Here is a 9,434-nt window from a genome sequence, read left to right on the forward strand (position 1 = left end):
ATCTGGACACGAAATCTTTGAGAAGATTCCAAACTTTCCAAGATTTCCATTTTCTCATCTAAAGATGTCTCATCATGCTACTGCCTGGTGAGCTTCAGATGGATGAAATAATTATGAGAAAGTTCTTTGTAAGGGATAACAGATTATACAATTTTAAGACTTTTATAATTATTCAGTTAAAAGATATGAGTAAAAGGAGTTTTGTGTGTGTGTGTGTGTGTGTGTATGTGTGTCACAGAGACAGAAAGACAGAGACAGGGATAGACAGAGAGAACAAACGTCTAAGAGGCTGCCAACAGGAAGTTTCACCATCAGTATTGTTTCCTTAAAAGGATTATTCACAGAGAGAAACATCTGTTTAGAATCCTAAAGATTTGCATTTACAAATATCTAACTTTTCCCCCCTACATATTCTGAGAGCATCAAAAAGAGACTGTGCAAGAATAAGTATACTGTAGGCACCCGTTGTAATCTTATTAAGTGAGGAAACAGGATACATTTCCAACACAAGAAGTTTTTATGATTCCAACTTCTTAATAGATACTTATATGGTCATGAATATTTTACAATGTCAGCATTTCAATGTCATCTATATTATTATTTCTTTGACATAGCATATGCCATATCCCTGCTACTCTGAAACTTCTTTATAAAATGTCTAATGAAATATTCATTCAGTTTCACATTTTAGAAAAGATCACAGTAGGTAACCTTAACATAAAGTGCATTGAGTTTTATAAAGTTTCTGTTTTACTTTGAGGTTCTCCGATTGATTATGAGATATGTCCAAACATGCCAGAGATCTGGGCAGTGAATGGGACATCCTTCAGGTGCCCATATTCATTCAAGCATATTAAAAACTCTCTATAGAATAAGATCACTTATTGATACTTTGCTACATCTTGGAAGCAGGACAAATCCTCTCTTCAAAGGATTTGTGTAAATTAATTCTTTCTTTTAAACAACAAATATTGATTCAATATCTACTGTTTTCCATGCACACAGATACAGAACACAGATTCATTGTCTTCATCATGTTTATATTCCAGTGGGGGAAATGGCAAATAAACAAATAAACCTACAAATGTATTATAGGATACCAGTTATTGATAAGTGCCATGGACAATAATTATCAAGGTAATAGGATAGAGAGTAACAGGAGATGCTATTCAGATAGAATAGTGAATAAATAACTCTAAATGAGACAATGTGAATAAACTATCCAGTGGCTATTAGCTTATCAACATGATTTGTGACCATTATAACAAAATCCAGAGGCCAAATATTTTAAAATAGAAGACTAGTTGAAAGTAATTGATTCATATTACCTTCTTACCTAACATATTACTATTCCATGTTTTTTAACCCATTGTTAAGGAACATTAAACAATAAGAAGGGTTAATAAGGACAAGATTTTGTTATGTACTCCTTGCTATGACATTGCCAAGAATCATAAGAGTTTCTAATGTGATAATATTTCTATTTGATAATTATATTTATTGTAACTCAGAGAACCAAGAAATCCATAGTAAAATAACTTAAAATTATTATTATTAAATAAGGAATACAATAAAATAAGCAACAAAATAAAATACTAAAATATTGCTTTGTAAAAATTATACAAACACAATATAGAAGATTTTCAAATTTACATTTAAAATGAAAAAATATATATATCTAGGAAGATTACAATACATTAAAATGTCTTTTTTTTTTTTTTTTTTTTTGCGGTATGCGGGCCTCTCACTGGTGTGGCCTCTCCCATTGTGGAGCACAGGCTCCGGACACATAGGCTCAGCGGCCATGGCTCACGGGTCCAGCCGCTCCGCGGCATGTGGGATCTTCCCGGACCAGGGCACGAACCCGTGTCCCCTGCATCGGCAGGCAGACTCTCAACCACTGCGCCACCAGGGAAGCCCTAAAATGTCTTTTGAGGTAACACTTGAATTAAGAAGTGTAGAACAAATAGTATTTCTATACTAACATTATACTAAATTTTGGTGGGTGGTAATTCTTAAATCTCAGCTTGTCTTTCCTAACTACCACCATTAAAGCAGAGCCTGAGGCAGAAGTTTGTGCATGTAGATTTTTTGGAAGTAGTCCTGGGGAGCAGAAGCAAAGCTGAGAGCAATAGTTATAGTGTCCTTTTAGGTAATTACATAATATTGAGCAGAGTTCCCTGTGTTATACAGTAGATCCTTGTTTGCTCAATGTTATGTAACAACCTAAATGGGAAAGGAATTTGAAAAAGAATAGATACATGTATATGTATAATGGAATCACTTTGCTGTAACCTGAAACTAACAGAACATTGTTAATCAACTGTACTCCAATATAAAATAAAAAGTTAAAAAAAGAGTAAAATTAAAAAATATATATAATGTCTTAGTCAATTATGAGGGAAACTAGTCTCAGGCCACTTGAGAACTTCAAAGAGCGTATGGAATTGTTTTCATAACTATCCATCTGAAACTCGAGAATTAACAGGAAGTAGGATATATACCAGTCAGTTCCCATTTCCCATTGGTTTAGAGTTGTCGATCTAGGCCAAAGAGCCCAGACATTTCAAGGTTCTGCTTCCCTGCGTGAAGAGTGTGCTTCTAAAGACATGCACTGAGAGGCACATGAGAGCCGAGAGTGAGAGATGGACTCAAGATCCTGGGAAGACAAGTGTAAAGGGAACCCATGGCTGAAATCAAAGGCGAGACTGAAAAAAGGTGATGCAATACATAATAAGCAGCAAACCAGGTTCTTCTATTGTGCGTTTAATAGTAGAACAGAAATTGATGTGCTGTTTGGAACCATGAGCAGGTACACTTATAAAGCAGATTATCTTACCACCCCACACCCTCACACACACCTTTATTTTTAAATAGAACTTTTATTTTTCCTTCTTTTTCCTTCTTTTCCTCAGTAAAATAATTTCCTTTCCTTTCCTTTTTTTTTTTTGGTATCTATTCCCTCTTCTTTAAAATTTGACCCTAGGAAAAGTTCTGGTAATATTCCTTTATCCTCTAGAGTAAATTGATTCAATGCATTATCTAATTTAAGCTTGTGTTTTACTTTATTTTAAAGCAATTTCAAAAAAGGGATATAATCATAAATATATTCTGGAGACATTACAGCTGAAGGCCCATTGAATCGTATTTGAACTCTTATGTGACCATTTTGATATGAGACAGTGTAAACTGATTATCATTGAATAAGAAATCTATTTGTGCCTTGGTTCCTCTTTCCTTGTTTTGGGTATTACTTTCAAAATAAACTACATGTAAATAAATTCTTAGTAGGTCTCTACTTTGGTTGCAGCCGTGGTGGAACTCATACAAAAACACACATACTGCCACACAGATAATTTAATATAAAAAATTCTACTTCAAAAGAAGTAGTGTGTTCATGACTATATCTAACTTTTATGTAAATTTCTACAATCAGATTAATATAATATAAACTTTAAACTAGTTACTATTTTCAGAACTTTGTAATTGCAGCCTAAACAAATATAAATATAACACAAATTACTAAAAGAGTAAGAAAAGTTTATATCTCAATTATTGTTACTATTCCATACGTTTGTTTACCACACAGTGAAATGGCAAGATTATGATTTTAGAATCTTTATTGCAAGTGAAAAACAACAAACATGTTGTAAAGTAGTAATCAGCAAATATATATTTTAAAAATAACAGGTACACATTCTTAAAATAATTTTATATTTCTATAATTTGAATACTACTTGAGGTAAAAGAATACTAGCATTTTCTATATTTTGGATACTGCTTGAGCTAAAAGAATACTAGCATTTTCTGAAACTGACATTTCAGTCTAGTTTTTATGATAGTTTAATTTGACAGTATTTTTCTCCAAATTCTTTGCAGTGATGAAAAGAAATCACACTTTTTCTTATTCCTACTTTATGTTATTTTACAAACTATATTAGATAAACATTACATTTATTTTGTTTTTTAAAGGTTTCCAAATAAAGATTATTTCAATTTCTATTATGTTAATTAAATTACTCCAATGAGCACTTTCCTAGTTTTTTTTCGGGATTTCTAATTGAATATTTATGTCACCATAAATGCTAATAAACATTTGAATATATGATCTTCTGTAATACAATTACTTTATTTCTTCATGATTCTAATTGATAAGGATCCACACATTCATTTATCTTATTGGCATTTTCTCTTTTTTGTAATAAAACATTTTTAAACTTTAAATGTTAGCACAGTTTTCAGAAGAGTTTTTTCATAAAGTCTGACAGGATGTTCACTCCCATTTAAACCAACAGTGTATCATTTGTTGTCAGTGTTGTATTCAATACCCTATGGACATGATTCTTAATGATTCTACAACTCAGGATCTAAGATGGAGCTTTCACTGATTCTACTGGAATTCTCGGAAAGGCAGTCACTTTTTTTAAATATGAAACTATCATCTATGCATATTTACCTTTAGCATTATTTTTAAAAAGAGTTACCACTTTTGGACATGTTATGAAGCAGGTGGGGTAATGGTGCTTACTTCATTCTGTCTTATACTATAGTTGATGACATTCCCTGCCTCAGAAGAGTATAAATCTTTCAGGAAATTGAGTTATTTTACAGCAAGATTTGTGCTTTATTTATCTTACCCCCTCACATGTACATCCAGAGCCAAATAGAGAAATGTGCATATAATAGGCAATTGTTTCACGATTTTGTTTTTTAATTAATCCATGAATATGTGGTCGAATGATTTTTTCACAAGTAAATAAAATTAGACAATTCCACTAATACATATTACAATAAAAAATTGAGTGTGTGATGCTTTTATATTTCTCTCAAGTTTTGACAAGAAAATATTTACACTTCATCATTTGTAATTAGTGTTTGATTGATCTACATAAAATATATAAAACAATGTCTGTTGAGGAAATGTAATTAAAAACAAAACCTTCTCCCAACCAGAAATCCTGTCCACAAATGTAGGAGAGAAAGAAAACACTTTATTATCAAATAAGCATTAAACCAGAATGCAATGCTCATTACAGACAATCCACTGAAAGATGTAAAGACAGAAAGGATTCTAACCCTTTACATAGACAAGCAGGTAGGACTATTCCATGTATGTTTTCAAAATGAATAACTGGTCTTTAAGTAAAAGGACAGGATAGCACCATTTGTCATGTATAGCTCATCCCATCTGAGAGTCATCTGGTAATTCAGGTGACTATCTGTGTTAGCTAAATTGGCTTTATCCAGAGGAGAAACTAGCTTTCATTTATTTTTTATAGAAGGTGGTTTTGCAACTTAGAGCAAGAAGCCCACCAGAAATTTTAGACTCCTCCCATGGGAACTAGAAGATAGAAGTTCCTTCTTTCTTGAATTTACATTTCAGAGATAGCAACTTAACCCTTGAGAAAGGCATTCCTGGGTCATAAAGCTACCAAAGGCTTATCCAGTTTTCAAAAATATTTACATTACTATTTTTTCTAAAGAAAAAGGGAAAGAGATGATGTCAATTTCCTTATTTTCACCAGGAGAATTGTTCTTATTTTACATTTTTATTTGCCTTTACAATCTCAACACATAATAAATCACACACAAGTATACAAGTAATCTCATAATATAGTGAAATATTTTTTAAAAACTTATATTTGAAAATTATTGCAAGAAGTTTTTGAAATTTTTGCTAAGAGTTTTTATAAGTTACAGATTCCTGTTAATGAGTAGTGTTGAGCACTTTAGGCCAATTATCTTAATCTGACCTCATTTGACAGTAAAGAATCTCATTCACACATTATTATTATCATCATCATCATCATCAGTCATTATTATGTTACTAAGCAGTTGCCTGGCAAAGTCTAAAATCCTAATTTAAAATTGTTAACATTTTTGTTGCCTCAAGGGAATCATGTTGTAGTCATGTTTACTTAAAGATTCATATAAATTATTTATCTGCCATGTTTCTTATAGATTCTAGCCAACCAAAAAATAAAATATGTTCCTTGATGAGAAGAAACATGATGCATATTGAATCCATCTAAATATAATGAGCTAAGATATCAATAATCTAGTTAAAATGGATTTTTTAACTAGATAATCCAGTTAAATAATTGTAAATGCTGACATTGTAAAATACTAGTAATACTGTTTGTGTGTGTGAGATAGAAAATATGAAGAATTTTATATGTGCTAATTTAATCATGTTTATTCTTAATATTATGTGAATATATTATGTGTAAATTAGAAGAAATAGGACATGGAAGTATGCACATATTCTTGTTATAAAGCTATGTAGGAAATAATATTATTGCCAATGCTTCATGAAAAGTTCAGGAAGATAAGATGGGGTACGAGATTGGATATGGCAGGTATTGGCTAACTTTTTTCTGTTTTTAATTGTATGTAAAGTTAAGACATAAGACACAGATGTTTTAAATTAAAAAAATCAAGTAGAACTCACACATTCAAAAAAATTGTTAAAGCACTTATACAAAATTACTATATGCCATTAATTGTTCTAAATGCTTTTCAAATATTGGTCATCTCACTTATGAAAATGAGCAGACATTTTAAGTACTAACAAATAGTAATTTGTGTTGTTGTAGCAGACTGTAACTCCACAACAATTTGCAGTTGCTAACAAGATGCAATTTTGCTCATTTTTAATAAAGAACAAAGTAAATTTAGAAAGAAATATTAAGAAATAATCTTGAGCTGCCAAATAAGTATTTAACAAAATTCAACATCTATATATATATATTGTCAATGTAATCTATCTGTATAATATATATAATATATCAGATATATAACATACAATTTTTACTACACATATATAGAATAAATTGCATTCCCTTAACAAGATTGGTTAACAGAACATGGTAAAAAAACTGTATGTACTTTAAAGACCTGAACAAAGTATGAATGTCAACAATTTTTAATATATTTATGAAGGAATAAGCCAATAGAAGATAAATTATTAATATAAACATAATTAAAAATTAAATTATCATTATTTTCAGATGATATATTTGTACATCTGAACTGAAGATAACTGACTGAAAACTGTGAAATAAAATTCATATTTTATGGCAAGATGAGAATCATTTAAACATAGAAAATTTCTTCTGGCTTTTGGCCTCCTGTCTCCTCACACTGTACATTGTGTATCTGCATTATGCATCAACCAAACCTCTCCCATCAGCAGAAATATCTGCTTAACCATGAGGAGGAACATTCTCCTGGCATCAATGGAAAAACTCCTTAAAAGATAACTTTCCTTCTTGATCTCACAAGGGGTACATGGTGCTTAGATCTGGATTATGTACACTGCCAAACATCATTTGAGGTACAGCCCTCTGTCTCAAAAAAACTTATATAAACTGTGTCTTGACTTCTAATGAGTGGAACACTTCTCAGAGCTCTCAGAGATGTTCTTCCAGGTTATAGTCCTCAAATTTGGCCCAAATAAAATTTTCCAGTTCTTTCTTAGATCAACTGTTCAATTTTTTGTGGACAAAATCTATTAGAAACAATGAAAGTATTTAGATTTATCTAAGGTTCATACATGTTCTTACATCAATTTTGATCTTTGCAAATGTAAGAGCAATCAAAGTGTCCATCAATAGGCAACAAATAAAATAAATAATGGTATACTTAAATTAGGAGATTAATTTTTAAGAATTTTGTGCTATTGTGCATTTTATTTATGTATTTATTTATTTTTAATTTTTAATAAATTTATTTATTTTATTTTATTTATTTTTGGCTGCATTGGGTCTTCGCTGCTGTGTGTGGGTTTTTTTTCTAGTTGTGGCCATTGTGCATTTTAAATATTATATGATTTGAAGAAAAATGTTTTTATCACCAGAAATTTTCATCTCACTTTTCCAATATCAAATTGAAAAAAATGACTAACTTCTTCTTATATTTCTTGCCATATTTTTCACTTTTCTTTCTTATATGGTTATTTGAGAAAGCAATATTCACATATATTAATTTATTTTATTTTCAGGTATGTTACCAGAAAACTGGGTTTGCCTCTTGGTGGGTGTTGAGCCAAAAGACACAGCCCAGACAAAGAGCAGGAGAAGGATGTATTGATTACTTGCAGCAAGTAAGGAGAGCATGTGGGATCTTTCCCAAGGCAGTGTCTCCCTTAAGAGTAAAACAGGGGAATTTTTAAGCTAAGAATGTGTGCATATTAATGAGGGGGTTTAGGGGTTGGACAGTGGACAGAGTCCAGGCTTTAGCTGATTGAAGTCAGAAGGGTTAGCAAAGGTCAACAGCATCATCCATTAGCTTCCAGATGAGCTGGTGGTTGAGGTTCAGGCTAATCTTTACCATTGAAACAGAACTGGGAGTCTTTACAACTGATTTGTTATCTTTGCTATTGTTACTTTTCTTGTCTGATAACAGTTTGTTTCTGTATTCTTTAGTTTCCTTAAGATCATTAGGTACTGAGACCTGTTCAAGGGCAAACATTGGAACCAGGCTTAGATCACAAAATAGCTTAAGCCAAAAATGGCTTCTTTCTTTCTTTTTTTTAAAAATAAATTTATTTATTTATTTATTTATTTATTATTATTATTATTTTTTTTTTATTTGGCTTTGTTGGGTCTTCACTGCTGAGTGTGGGCTTTCTCTAGTTCCGGCAAGTGGGGGCTACTTTTTGTTGTGGTGCGCAGACTTCTCATTGTGGTGGCTTCTCTTGTTGTGGAGCATGGGCTCCAGGCATGCGGGCTTCAGTAGTTGTGGCACGCAGGCTCAGTAGTTGTGCCTCGTGAGCTCTAGAGCACAGGCTCAGTAGTTGTGGTGCACAGGCTTAGTTGCTCTGTGGCATGTGGGATCTTTCCAGACCGGCGCTTGAACCTGTGTTCCCTGCATTGGCAGGTGGATTCTTAACCACTGAGCCCCCAGGGAAACCCCCAAATGACCTCCCTTATGTGAAGAAAGCCATGCATGGTTCTCTTTCTCCCTGGACCCCCTACCCTATCTGCTTACAAAACAGTCTCTCTCTTTTTTTTTTTTTACAATAGTTAAAATATATAACAAATGTACAACTTAGACAATGATTCCCACATTTTTTAATTAATCAAGAGAAAATGGAAGTCTACAATTTAGGTGAAAAGCCTTCTTTTTAAAGAATATAAAATTTGTGCTGGGCAGTAAACCCTTGTTATCAGACATTCACTTTGTCCCCACTTGTAAAGGGACTGTTATGGAGGTTCAGACCTCAGGTTGTAATTGGCTATGTTATGGGACATTAGAAGTAATGGAGACTTAAGAGCAAAATTTTCAAAAGAAGAAAGAGGGGAATGAAGTAGAAGTAAAGGTTAAATGGAAGCAGAATATTCCACCCCAAAATATACCTCTTTGCCATAAAGACTATTTTGAGAAACTGCAGACTCAGGAGAAGCTCTAAAAACAGAGTAAAATTTACCTTT

Source organism: Mesoplodon mirus (assembly GCF_964341445.2).
Source record: "Mesoplodon mirus genome assembly, chromosome: 10".
Classification (NCBI taxonomy): domain Eukaryota; kingdom Metazoa; phylum Chordata; class Mammalia; order Artiodactyla; family Ziphiidae; genus Mesoplodon; species Mesoplodon mirus.